The sequence below is a fragment of the Vidua chalybeata genome, chromosome 6, assembly GCF_026979565.1.
Source record: "Vidua chalybeata isolate OUT-0048 chromosome 6, bVidCha1 merged haplotype, whole genome shotgun sequence".
Taxonomy (NCBI): Eukaryota; Metazoa; Chordata; class Aves; order Passeriformes; family Viduidae; genus Vidua; species Vidua chalybeata.
The window spans coordinates 40,450,495-40,464,284 of NC_071535.1; the positions used below are offsets into that span (position 1 = coordinate 40,450,495).

Below are 13,790 nucleotides of genomic sequence, written 5' to 3' on the forward strand. Positions count from 1 at the left end.
CCCCCTGCTTGGGTAAAGACCAACTCTTTCTTGTACACCTGAAGGAAATGAGGGGAAGCATCTCCCAGTGACCCTGAAGACCCTGTCAAGGTCAGGACTAAAGGCAAAATCTTCTTCCTTACTTTCCAGTTCATTAGGCTGACCAGAAAAGAGCTTGGACTGGACAGGACTATTTCTAGCAGAATAAGAAGGAAGGAACAGAGTTGTTCCACATCTTACCCTCTTGCTCCTCTGCGCAGCAGACAAGAGTCATGCCCAGGAAGAGGTGCTGTGAGTCCCCAGAAGACAAGTTCCAGAACAGAGGATGGAGTGGTATGTGATAAAACATAGGTAGTTAAATGTTTAACACAAACACCCTTTCTGTTTGTAGGCAACAAACATGCACACATCTGTTCACCTAGTGGATAGATGTTAAAGTACCACTTATTCTGAATGGAGGGAGCCAGAAATGAGTGATGATCAAAAAGCAGGTGATGGAGTTAAGAGGCAGGTAAGGGTGGGAGGAAGATACCAACAGGTGCTCAAGGGTTGAAAGCAATAAGGCAAGCAAAAGAAGGTAAATCAGAGCCTGCAGAATGACACAAAAGGCCAGTGGGAGAGAAGGGATCATGCCAGATTGTGTCTGTTTTCTACTTGCAGAAATCAGCCAGACACAGGGCACAGAGGTGGGGCCATCACTTTAACTGAGCAATCGTTCCATGAGAGCTCCTCTCTGGAGAACAGCAGTGAGTCTGGATCTCATTCTCCCTGACAGCTCCAGTTCAGATATGAAGATGGCGCCATGTAAATCCATTTCACAATATTAATTCTCTCCTCTCTAGTCTACCTTGTTGATTTGCTTTCTTTTGAAGTGCAAATCCTCTGCCCTGCCCAGCCTCTCCAGATCTCAGGGCCAACACCAACTGTCCATATGAAACATCAGGTAGCATCTCTGACCCCTTTGCATGACACAGTGCTTAGCACCTCCTTCAGGATCAAGATGAACAGCTGGGAGAGAGGGTCTTGTCACAGCAACTCCTCACTGAGACAGGGCTGCAGCAGGACATGTCAAGCTCCCCATCTCCGTCATGCTGTCTGAAGATGACAGCCATACTGAGCTGAACTGCCATTTGTCAATCCAGGGATTACAAAGCCACCTACAAGCCAGCTGGAAAGTGCTAATGTCACACCAGACCACATGAAAGGAAATTCCTCCCACGCACAGGGTATCAGCCCTCTGTCAGCAGCTCCCTGCTCCCCAGCGCAGAGGTGTTATTTCACACTTCCCCAGGATGAGAGAGAAGCTTTAGTGGGAACACAGGAACATTGGTGAGGAGTGCTCTGCACCCTGGACATTCATCTTACATGCAATAGAGGGGCAGTATGGTCTAGTGAGCAGAGCAAGAGCCCACCAAATGGTACTTGGGCAGATGTTCTCCATGCCTGTGTCTCCAGTGGACTCTCAGTGCTTTCAGCTGTGGCTCATCCTCTCATGGGTGTTTGTTTACAAAACTCTTCTCTGCTCCGTACAATCTGGCATTTCAAATACACACATACCAGCCACATCCTAGTTTCTTTGAAGGGGAAGGGCAAATATTTGAGAGGTGCAAGTGCTTGTATGCAGAAAATGCACATCCATACACTTCTGCACAGGACAAAGTGCCTGCTTCCTAACAAAAACATATCCTATTGCACACAGTCCTAGTTCTTTCAGACATAAGGTATTGAATATTAATTCCCAGCCTTTGAAGACAGTGAGGGGAAAAGTTTATTCAAGTTAGTAAAGTGATCTGAAACCACAACACGGAAAGTGGCCCAGGCAGGCATACCAAGAATCATCAAAATTTTGATTCAATGGCATCTTTAGTAGTAATTTTCCCTTTCCATTATGGAAGAACAGTCCTGTCCATGTAGGCAAGCCCCTTCATCCATTCATCCCCTATTACTATTCCAGCTGATGCACCACTGTGATCAGAAGCAGAGGGCTCTAATATAGATAGGGTCACTAATAATGTATTTTGTCTTCTGTGTGTGCTTGCTCAGATGAGAGATTTCAATCATCTCTATTCAAGGAACATTAAGAAATACAAGATATATTAGGTCATATAAATCCTCCTCTCCAGTGGAGGATCATGCCCCTCCTCTCCCCTCTGCTTTGTTTATATGTAATCCAATTGAAAGTGTCTCGGGCAGCAGGAATATTCTCCTTTCTCTCAGCAGACTCCAAAAAAAGTCTGATAGACAGCTGTCTTAAACACTTGTTGCATGCATAAAGAGTCGGTCTGGCTTGTTTTTTTAAAAAAATGTGATTCCTTAGTATCTCACCAGAGCAAAAGCAGTAGCATGTGAGAAATGTGAATTAAGGAAATAAAAAGCAGGGTTCTCCAAGGCTGATGCAGAGGGACAGAGATGGACAGCAGCACTAGAGGATCCAACACTTCTCTAGCAGGCAGGTGAATTTTCAATAGAGGAGTAGGCCCAGTGGTCTGCGGATCATCTGGGCTCAATACATTTTTAATATGAAAACAAAAATAAACAAAAGCTTAGTGTGGAATTTCTCCCAGTTGTTGCCCCAGTCTTACATTCTCTCTAATCAGTGCTGGCTGCTATCAGAGACAAGACCCTGGATTAGACATGACCTGACCTGGACTGGCAGCTCATGGCTGCTGTTCCCACAGCACTGCTCTGAGCCCCACACCCTTGAGGCTTTAGACTCTGCGGCTCCTGAGTTTGATTTAAGGAGAACAACTGACTCTACTGGAATTTAGTTTCTAAAAAAGTTTTCTTTTAAATCCAACCCTCGTCATAGATTTCTCCCCACCTCAATGTTTCTATGCTTTGGGGCCCCAGTGGTTGTATATTTTGCAAATTACATTTTTTTCTTCCTTGTATACTTGTACAACCACACACATAGTTGTCTAAAGCCACTTAATCAAGCATAAGCAATGAGAGTTTGCACTACATACTGACACAGACATCAGGAGGAACACAAAGCATTCCCGTTTAATATTTTATGCATCAGAAATAACACCAAAACAGATGTAAAGCAAGCCAGTTCCTCATTACTTAACACAACACAAATCTCTGTGCATTAAATACAAGTGAAAGGGAGCTGTGGAGTTGGCATTAACTTGACAGATGTTGAGATGAGCTGCACCAGAACTGAGTATCTCAGCCTGAAACAGCGCATGTTAAAAAGGCGTCTGCTTATTGTTTGATATGTGTATTTATTTACATAGACAGCTTGATGACATGCTGAAAAGTTGGGGAGGGTGGTATAGGCTGGCATTTTAAACTCTTAGCAGGCATTCAGCAAGTGGTTTGTTATCCTTTGGTCATGTCACCAGTTTCCATTTTATTGCTGAGTGGTAGCAAAAGAGGGGAGCAGGGAAGGAGCCAGGATCCCCTCCACTGTGCAGACTTAACTCCCCTCCAGGAGCTCACCCTTAGAAGAAAAGGCAGCATTTCCAAGATCAGCCTCCACAAGCATGTTGCCCCTAGGGCTCACCCTCCAATTTCTGGGGCCTCTGTGCCTTTGCTACAGTCATGAGAAGAGTCTCTGTAAAGCTAGTCAAATGCAGTTCCTTGTTGCATAAAAAGAGATCTTTTTTAACAAGAAAGAAAATTAATTAAGTGGATAAAATCCCACAGGTTGGAACAACAGCTGAGGAATTATCTTTCTATCAGGTTGGTAATGAGGACTAAAAAACCTCACACAAACATTAACTGCTTCATATGGGCTCATTGGCATTTCAGATCAGATGTGAGATTTGGCATTCCCAGGAGCACCAGATGCAACTCCAGTTACAGACCAGACTATGGGCAAAATGCATTTTGCCCTGCTGAAAACAGCCTTGTTACAATGTCAGAAAATTAAAGGTACATATCTACCTACACAATATTTTTTTTCCCACAGAAATTATGCCCAGGGAGAATGTGGGTCACAACATCCAATGCGTCAGGTTGATCTGACTCACCTCTGAAACCTTTTAGGTATATCAAGTGTGTGTGAGAGTTCTTCAACATGCTGTGGGGAACAGCCAGCACACATCTGGGTGCACATCAAATTACATGATCAGACACTGGCCAAATCCACCACCTCTACCCTACTGAATTCATAGAATCATAGAATATGCTGAGTTGGCAGGGACTCATCAGGCTCATGGAGTTCAAGTCCTGATCCCACCCAGGACATCTCAGGAGACAAATTGTGTGCCTGAGAATATTGTCCAAATGCTTCTCGAACTCTGTCAGGTTTGTGCTGTGACCACTTCCCTGAGGAGCCTGTATTAGTGCCCAAACACCCTCTGGGTGAAGAAACCTTTCCTAATATCCAACCTAAACCTCCCCTCACTCAGCTTCATGCTGTGTCCTCAGGTCTGGCCTCTAGCCACAAGAGAAAAGAGATCAGTGCCTGCACCTCCACTTCCCCTTGCAAGGAATGAGGTTTCCCCTCAATCTCTTCTCCAGGCTGAACAGACCAAGTGACCTCAGCTGCTCCTCATACAACTTCCTGCCCAGACCCTTCATCACCCTCATGGCTTTGGACACTCTCTAATAATGTGACACTCTCTTATATTGTGGCACCCAAAACTGCCCCCAGCCCTCAAACTGAGGCTGCCCCAGTGCAGAGCAGAGCAGGACAATCCCTTCCCTTGCCCAGCTGGTGCTGCTGGGCCTGATGCACCCCAGGACATGCTTGGCCTTCCTGGCTGCCAGGGCACTGCTGACTCATAATCCACTGTCAACCAGGACCCCCATGTCCCTTTCTTGTGGCACTGCTGTACAGCCTCTCATTTCCTAATCTATACACACAACCAGGGTTGCCCCATCCCAGCTGCAGAAACTGGCACTTGCCTTTGTTAAACTTCATGTGGTTGGAGAATGCCCATCTCTCCAATCTCTCACGTCTCTCTGCAGGGCCTCTCTGTCCAAGGGAATTGACAGTTCCTCCCAGTTTAATGTTGTCAGTAGACTCACTCAGTATTCCTTCAAGTCCTGCATTCCAGTTGTTAATGAAGGTGTTGATGAGAGCTGGGCCAGGGATTGAGCCCTGTGGAACCCCACCAGTGACCAAATGCCAGGCTGATGTTACCCTATTCCCTGTAAGTCTTTGTGCCTGACCTGTGAGAACCAGTTGCTCACCCATTATGGGATGTGTTTATCCAGTTGTGTGCTGGATGTTTTGTCCAAAAGGATACTGTGAATACCAAAAGCTTTGCTGAAGTCCAAAAAGAGATTACATCTACTGGCTTTACTAGATCAGCTGGGTTGGTTACTGTACTGTAAAAGGAAATGAGGTTTGAGAAGCACCATTTTCCCCTCATGAAACCTTGCTGGCTGTGACCAGGGACTGTGCTGTCCTCCAGAAGTTTCCCCACCAACACTGCCGGCTGCTCAACTGTTAACACTCACAATTACTATTTAATGCTAACAAAATAATACAGATTTTTTTCCTATACCCTATATCCTATACCTAAATGGAAAAACTACCTGATCTGGGACCAATGACAAGAATGGCAATCATATTCATGGTAACCACTGCAATAGGGGATCCTACCACAAAGAAGCCTACTGGGCCTACTGAGCACCACAATGAACTGTGGCAAACTATTCAAAGCTACATTTCAGAAATACTTTAACTTCCCTGACAACTAAGGCAAAGGAATTTGTCCCCTCCCCCAAAAAAGAAAGGGAAAAAATAAAAGAGAACTACTGGCCATCTTTCCCAAACATACCTTTGCACATCTTCCTGCCCCTATGTTACTGTTCATGTCAGAAGAGTCCCCTGAGGTCCAACATGACCAAGCTTCTTACTGTGTGCAGCATAAAAGAGCTCCCTGACCAAAAAGCTAGCTGACTAAACAAATAAAAAGCAGGGGAAAAAAAATAGCATTTCCCTTGTTACAGATGGGAAACAGAAATCCGGAGAGATACTGGCAGTGAAGATCGGGCAAGAAGCCAGTGAATAAACTGGGAAGGAAACATCTTCAGTCTTGAAGTTTATTGCTTCAGTGTGGAGATCACTGTTTCTTCCTTTCCTGTTCTCCTGTTTTTCACTCAAATTTGTTCCTTTTACAGCTTGTAAAGTTCATCCTTACAAACAGAGTTGATAGGCTACTCATTTTCATGGGGAGGAGATTTAGGGATTCTGATGTAAATAAACACAAGGAATTCTTAACTGGCACCCAAATATTGCCCCAAAGAGGCCAAATGCCCACTCCCCCCCCCACTTTAATGAATAAGCGCTGGCAGGTGTTGTTTCGTGAAGCTTTTTAATATACTTAATCATGGGACCATAAACTCACCAACTCAGAACCACTCTAGTGTAGGTACTTCCAAAATAGATGTTTCATATATTACCCATGTGTTATCAGTCAATACACATCACAACCCTATCAGATGACAAAATTATTTTGAAATTGCATGGAAATGAAAGACATCTCTTTCAAGTGTTTCACTAATTAGCCAGACTTACCAAAGGCTAAGGATAATGGAGTATTTCCCTACTATGTCTGCCTCTCATTAATTCAAATGCCCTCTGTGCCCCAAACCTATTGGAAGAAGAAACCAACTGCACTTCTGAGCAATAGGATTAAATTACTTACCCCAAGGAAGTAGGTTGCCTAACAGAAGCATTTGCAATATTAATAGCTACTTCAAATAATTTTGAATCATCATTTAACAACCATCAGTACTTCCTCAGTTTTTCTTGAGTTTGAAATATCTGTAGCGCATAAACAACAGTCGATCTGTTTTTCAAGTTATTTTTTTCTTGATTGACTCAGAAATGATGCTTTCTGTCAGCCTGAAATGTTAATTTAGGTTTGCTATTGCTGCTCTCTCCTCTTTCCTTGAATAAAGGGCAGGCTGATCCCTGGGATACTGCAGCACAGCACTTGGGTTTTCACACTCAAGCTGTCACTCCATTAGCTCTGACAATCTGGCAGTTTTCTATCCTACTTTTTAAAGGCTCTCATCTATCTCTTGTAGCTTTTGCCTCAGATTCACCTGAGAAGGAATGTTGAAAATTTTGGGCAGGATGTACCCAGAATTACAGGAGCACTTAAGGGGAAGAAAAAAACAGACATTCAAGGCAGCACACACAGTATGTGCAGCAAGGGTGCATGTCTATTATAGCAATTCAAACATCTGCTGGTAATGAGGTTAGTTTGGAAAGGCTTTGATTCCTGCCTAGGGAATTTAGTGTAGCTTGCTTGCTCCATGAGAATGCCATGGGCTTCCTCATGCAGTGTTAGATTCAAATATACTTTCATTTATTATGGAGTTTTATGTATAATACATGTGTGTGTGATTCTGGTCCTTCAAAAGATTTCCCAGTGAAAAAGCTAATACAGAATGGAGCACTTCATGGAGTTGTATAGCTCTTCAACTCTCCTTTGGAATGCGTCACTAGTTCTGCATAACTGATATCTCTGTTTTATCTTCTTCAGATCCCCTTTCTTTAAACAAACTCCAGATTCCCCCACTCTCAAAAAAATGTCTCTTAAGTCCCGATTGTTTTTCTTGAAACACATAATAATTTTAAAGGGCTTAGCAGGAGTATTTCAAGAGGAAAAAGTATACAAAACCCAATAATCAAGTGATAAAGGCCAAAGAGAAAGCCACAGTCAGTTATGGAAAAGGACATGCAATGTTGTTCCATTATCCTCTTGAAATGAAGAGTTAAATCTTGCAAAATTCCATTCCAATGCCTGCTACTCCACCTAAATCCTGACCACAGCAACAAAGCCATTCTGTAGCACGTCTTGGCATTTTCATCATGTTCCCAGCACCTAGCTCATGGTTCAAAGGTTTTGGTCCTTCAAAGTAATGAGCATGCACATGAAATCAAATTGCTAAGAACAAAGAGAAAAGTTGCTTTTCCAAGACATGGAGGAAACCGTCCTCTCCCCTCAAATCCTTCTCTATATTCCCCACTGAGCAGGTCAGGTCTCCTTGCCCACATTACATCATTTCTGCATCACTTCAGTGCCCAAACTTGTGCTGTTCTTAACTAGAGTTCTTCCTAGAGTCTGGGGTAGCTCTGGCTGTGCACAGGTACAAGCAAGCCACAATAAAGCTTTGATTTCTTCAAATTACTGAACTTTAGTTCTGAATAAAGGCTATCATGGAAGGGTATAGTGCAAATACACCACCTGTCTAAGTCAAATTAGAGCAACTTTTAAAATTAACAGTGAATAAACTTCCTTGGAACATGGAAGCCAGCAAAGTCACACACCACACATGGAAGTACAGTTTAACTGGCTTGGATGGAAATCACGCTGTCATTGAGCAATAGGGCTGTCCATGACAGAAAACTGAGTAAAGGCAGAGCTGAGCCCTACAGAAATAGCTACTAGATTTTCAAGTACCAAGAATCAGATGCCAAAATGTAAATACTATTAACAGTGTAAATCTTAAAGGCCTCATAAGGGTTTGCTCTGTCTGCACAACAGAAAGGCACCTATTAATGAAAGAAAGCCTGTAACTGGAAGGAATTAAGAACATACAGAATCAGAAAAACAAAGAGCAGTGCAAGATAAAGAAGAACTCTAAGTTAACGCCAGGCATAGACATACATCCATTCTATTTTTCTCCCAGAAAACAAAAATAAAAAGTTGTCATAAGAGCTGTGTTTTTCTTTTTCCCTTCCATTCTCTGTACATTAAACAAAAAACAAAAAAAAACCCAAAAAACAAACAAAGAAAAAAAAAAAAAAAACACAAAAAAACCCAAACAAATACAAAAATCTTTCTGACCACCAATCTTTCAGGAAAGAACAAATTTGACAGAATTTTTTTTCCTGGAATTCAGTGTTAAAAATGGTCAAAACTTCAAAACTTTTCAATGGTCCAAAAGAAACATGACTATCAGTAAATGTATTAGGAACTCCAGCATGTGTTAGAAACATAGGGATGAGGTAATTGTTTCTTTAGCTAAGGCTCAATTGTTTGAGCACCTTACAGCCATTTTGTGTTGTGTGGCATTCAGCAGAATTACAGCACATCAGAATGGACTGACTAGGGAGAAGGCAGATACTAATTTCTTGCTGGTATGTTCTGGTGATGGTGCTTTTAAGGACTCATACCAGCTTTCATTACAAGGGCATCTTCCCTATTTGCAAATGTTTTTCATCAGCAGCTTTCCCCCCAACCCATCCCACTGTTTTCCTCTTCTGCCCTCTCATTCAGCTGTTTAAAGAGCTAGTAATCAAGAACAGTGAAGCATAATGGAACTTGCAAGTGTAGAGATGCTTATGCAGTTTAGATCAAGGACAATTGTTGTTATTATATGGTACAATACTCTGGAGATTCTGCAACAACACTGGATGAATCCCAAAGGATCTCCCAGAACTGGAGAAATGGGATGCCATCCCTCTGAAAGCTGCAGAAATCAAGCTCTTTGGCTCACTGTCACAGTGTGTCAGAAAATAAAGGTCTCTTCCTAGCTTTCCCAGTTATTAATACACTTATTAAAATGTGAAACAATGTTTTCTGTTGTAAAAACACTGTATTGTCAGAGAATACCCCTTTGGAGGACTCAGGCAATTACAGAAGGAGCATTTTTGAGCCTTGAATACAAGAGAAGGAGGGATGCCAAGGGAAACTACAATTCCATTGAAATTGAGGGCAAAACACTCTTTCTGCAATAGGACCATAAACATATCCCAAACAGATGTATTGAGGCTAGCTTCGCAAAGTTTTAGAAGTGGTCAGTGGTTTGGGGATACATCAGTACAAATGTCTCAGTCTGGGAGTTCAAGCTCCTGAGGCAAGAAATACTTAGCTGTTTCTGAAAAACCTGGCCTCTGGAAGTGTTTCAAATTAAACCGAAATTATCTGTCCCACTCTCAAAACTTTGAATGTCACTAACATAAATGGTTGGACTTCTGCCTTGTTCATTAGCCCACAGTTTTAGAAGTATTCACAAAATGCTGCACGTGCTGATATGCCTGTCTTTCCAAGCCTGGTCATGTAGAAGTCTGTAGAAGCCAAACTTTTTTTACCAGCCTGAACAATAGAGAGGGTCTGACTCCCAGTTTTCCTCCAGAAAAAGTGGGACCCAAGGCTATTCCTTCCAACCAAGACTCTGCATTCTGTTTTTTTTATTACAGAGCTGCTTGCAAAGGTATGTACTGAAAATAACCATGGCCTTACCTTTTGCCTGACCTTCCCCTGTGTGCTTTTCTATAATTTCAGCTTCAATTTTTTTTTCAGCATTTCAATAAAGGGCACATCTGCAATTCAGTGTTTTGTACCAGCCTAGAAACAGTGAAACTGAGAGACGGGGAAAAAGACCAACACAACTTGTAAAACAGTTTGGCAAAGACATTGTGAACTAATATAAGTCTATTGGCCTTACAATTGGCAACAAGAGTTTTTACTAGTACTTAGCTTTTAACTGCAGCATTCCACAAGAATCTAGAGGAGGCAACATCCCAACTAGTTAGGTAGGCATTACCATCAGGAAAACATGACAAGGAAACAGCTACACAAACACTCTCCTCTGCATTATTTGTCTTGGTCTCTCGGGCCACACAAGCACACAAAAGGCTTCCAGATGAGCTGTGGCATAGCTCCTAAGACAGCTGCTCTGGACAGACAGTTGCATTTCATTTTGGGTGGAGTTAGGTGTTTAAAGGCCCTCAGAAAACTCTAGCTACCAGCTGACAAGGTACAGCTGTCTGCACAGAGCTCCAGCTAGGACTATGGAGGAGCTTTCTATCAGAGAGATGCTTTCTGCCCATGGAAAGTGAGTGCAGCAACTGGGAGAAAGGACAAAGCCTTGGGAGGCTGTGAAACCTTGCTCTTTCACACCGATGGATGGTGCAATCAAGATTTACAGCCTTTGAAAGGTTTCTCAGCACTTCCACAGCTCCAGTGCATCCAGGCAAATTACCAGACAACTCCTCCAAGGCACAATCCTGTCAGTCTCAAGACAGTGAGGAGAGGTGTAGTGTGCATATCCCTCACCTAAGTACACCTCAGAATGAACTTACCAGAGTTTTTACATGCTGTTAAAGCATTCAGAGCACTCCCATCTCCTAGCTACAGCAGAAACCAGCTACATTTAAATTAAAGACATGTGGGAAGGAAAACTAAGGTTCAGGCACCAGCTGCCATCCCAGGTAAAAGCAGTCAGTAATGCTGAAGCACAAGTGTCTACAACTAAAGCCTTCTTTCCTTGGTCCTCACCTCAGAAGCAAGACAGGTGGAGGAAGATTTTGGATCACTTTGGGCTTTGCTTTTCAGTGTCTCCTCTGAACAGCTGCCATAGTGTCCTGCTGGAACCCAGGGCCAGCTGAGTCAGGGATCTCCTTTGACTGTCCTGTCTCCCCAGCTCACTCTCACTGCAGTGGACTCCTGTACCAGGGGTCAACTGGAAACAAAGAAAGTCAAACAAAATAATCAGTGTCAGCTCTGCCAAATAAGCTGCCAAGCAGTAAGACAAGGAAACCTTCACTAAAAGAAATCACAAGATGCAGGAACTACTCTCAGGGACCAGACAATGCTCCATGGGGCCCTTCTCCAAATGCAGATCTTTCCACAGCACTGCAATCAGAAATTCCAAGCCAGACAAGAAGCTTTCCAAGGCAGACATTAAACATTCATTTGTAATAAACACCCTGCTGACCCCCAGGGACCAGTGAGAGGTGTAGGGAAATACAGCAAACAGAATCCAGAGAGACCAGATGCCTTGCACTGTGGTTATTTGAATATGTGAAGAAAAATAATAGAAGTGTTTTCAAAATGATCCATGGACCATACTAAGAAATACCAATTATATTTTTTATTTTGGACACCTTAGTTCTTCGAGGGCAGTTTTCCCTTATCTGAACAGCAGAAGGGAATGTTTCTCAATGTTATTTTAGAAATGTGTACAAGAATTTCAAACATGCTCTCTGTTTTCCAACGCAATCCTTGGACTGAAATGTCTCCACATTTGCAATCATTTTATCTCTACAGAGCAAGGGGCAGTTGGGGGCAGCAGGGGAAAAAGGGATTGTGAGAACACAAACCAAAGACTGGGACCCATAAGAGCAGCTGGCTATTGCTCATTTAATGGCTCTGGCTTGTCCAGTTAGTGTTGGATTTTGTCTGTTGATTTTATATTCATGGTATTGTGGTTTTAAACAGAACTATGGAGTTCTAGCAACATATAACAGGAAAAGTCTTGCAAAATCAGATGGAAGGATACATATAAGGCACTCTGCAACCATCACTGAAGGTGGAGGTCACTATATGCAGTTTCCACAGGAAATGCTTATAACTCAACAATATATATGTATAAATTTTTCATAAAATTACTTAATTTCACATATGCCAAAAAATAAATATTCAAATGATTAATATTTTGATATCATAGCAAGAAGATGGGCAAAGACAGTGAAATTAATAAAAATGCAGCTGAGTGCATAACTGAAGCTTTACAGCAAATTTGTTCATTTATGGTAATGTCCACTGTGCATTAGCATTCCCATAAATACTCTGTAAATAAGATTAAAAAGGATTGTTTCAGTTTCTGCTGATAATCAAGTGTTTAAAAATGGCTGCAGAATAAGAATTTTGTAATTCAATGCAAATATTCGTGCAAGAAGCTAGATCCTATGAATTATACGCATTTAGTCAGGGAGCAGAAATACTATTGTGTGACCTATATGTCAAAATACAAACTGAATCGTGCAGCTGGAAGCTGAACACTTGAATACCAGCCACTGAATACTAAAAAGGAATTGCCTGTAAACAATCAGCAAACCAAGAAGCAATCTATGAATAATTTCAAATAACTTGTGCAGTTGAAAAGCCAGTAAGTTATTTGTAGACAATTTGTCAATAGAAGAACTCACATAAAAATATATTTAAAAATTTCTACAAATTATTGTGTAGATATCAACAAATTATTGTGTAGATATCAAAAGAGCATTTATGATTCATCATGAAAAGACATAAGAAATTATACCAGGAGTTGATTCATCATGAAAAGACATAAGAAATTATACCAGGAGTTGAAAAGGCATTTTCTTTCTTGTATTACATTCTATAACCAATCAGGTGCATTAGAATAATACCTTTACTCATAATTCTACTGATCCCCAAGGCATAAGCCGTTAGTGTGTGATGGAGACATGATGATGAAACTTGATGGCTGAGTAATCTGATTCGCTCTCACCAAATTTGAGCAAAATCTGACGTCAATGAATCTGTACTTGAATGTCCTAATGCCATTATTCAATTTCATTCCTGCAGGTGACCATACCAGATAACAATTTCATTCTCTTGATTTGGAGAAGAACAGTGGCCTGTGATTTAATACACAGCACAGCCCTCTTTAATCCTTTAAAAATTTAAAGCACCTGATTTGCCACCATTGTGCAGGTGGGAAAAAAAGAAGACTACAAGCCCTCCTAGTGATGTATTTTCCAAGAGCTAAGACCTGTAGGACAGGGATCTCAAGCTGTACATGACAGCTATAAAAAGAAGATTGGTGACCTTCTTGCACTGTTAAATCAATTATTTGTTGAATTTACCAATACTGCACGGAGAGGCAGCAAGCAGTCACCACCAAGCCTCAGTCCCCCAGGTTCATGGCAGCAGTTTTGGATGGAAAATTCATGAGCCTCCCAGTTCATGAGGAAAACAGCAGGTTATGGACTACAAGGAAAGCTGGCCCTGTTCAACTTAATGAGATCTACTCCAGGAGAAAAAGGAAATACATTTTTAGAAGGGTCTTATTCTGAAGGAAAATTCCTGGAGCCACATATCTTGTAAAAACACTAGGTTTCCTTAACCTCAGTAATAAAATGGCAG

The 13,790-nt window shown here is 41.9% G+C and overlaps 1 protein-coding gene across 4 annotated transcripts in view; it reads right to left on the bottom strand.

Moving 5' to 3' along the window:
• Window positions 1-13,790, bottom strand: part of TSPAN18 (tetraspanin 18) — a 123,227-nt gene that overhangs the window by 60,591 nt on the left and 48,846 nt on the right. The window contains exons 2-3 of one of the 4 annotated variants that reach the window (XM_053945393.1): window positions 11,178-11,361; window positions 220-268 (exon numbers count right to left, since the gene is read on the bottom strand). The exons of 2 other annotated variants lie outside the window; for them this stretch is intronic. The gene's annotated coding sequence lies outside the window, so the exon portion shown is untranslated. The remainder of the gene's footprint in view (window positions 1-219; window positions 269-11,177; window positions 11,362-13,790) is intronic. One more of the 4 variants, XM_053945391.1, reaches the window with a different exon arrangement.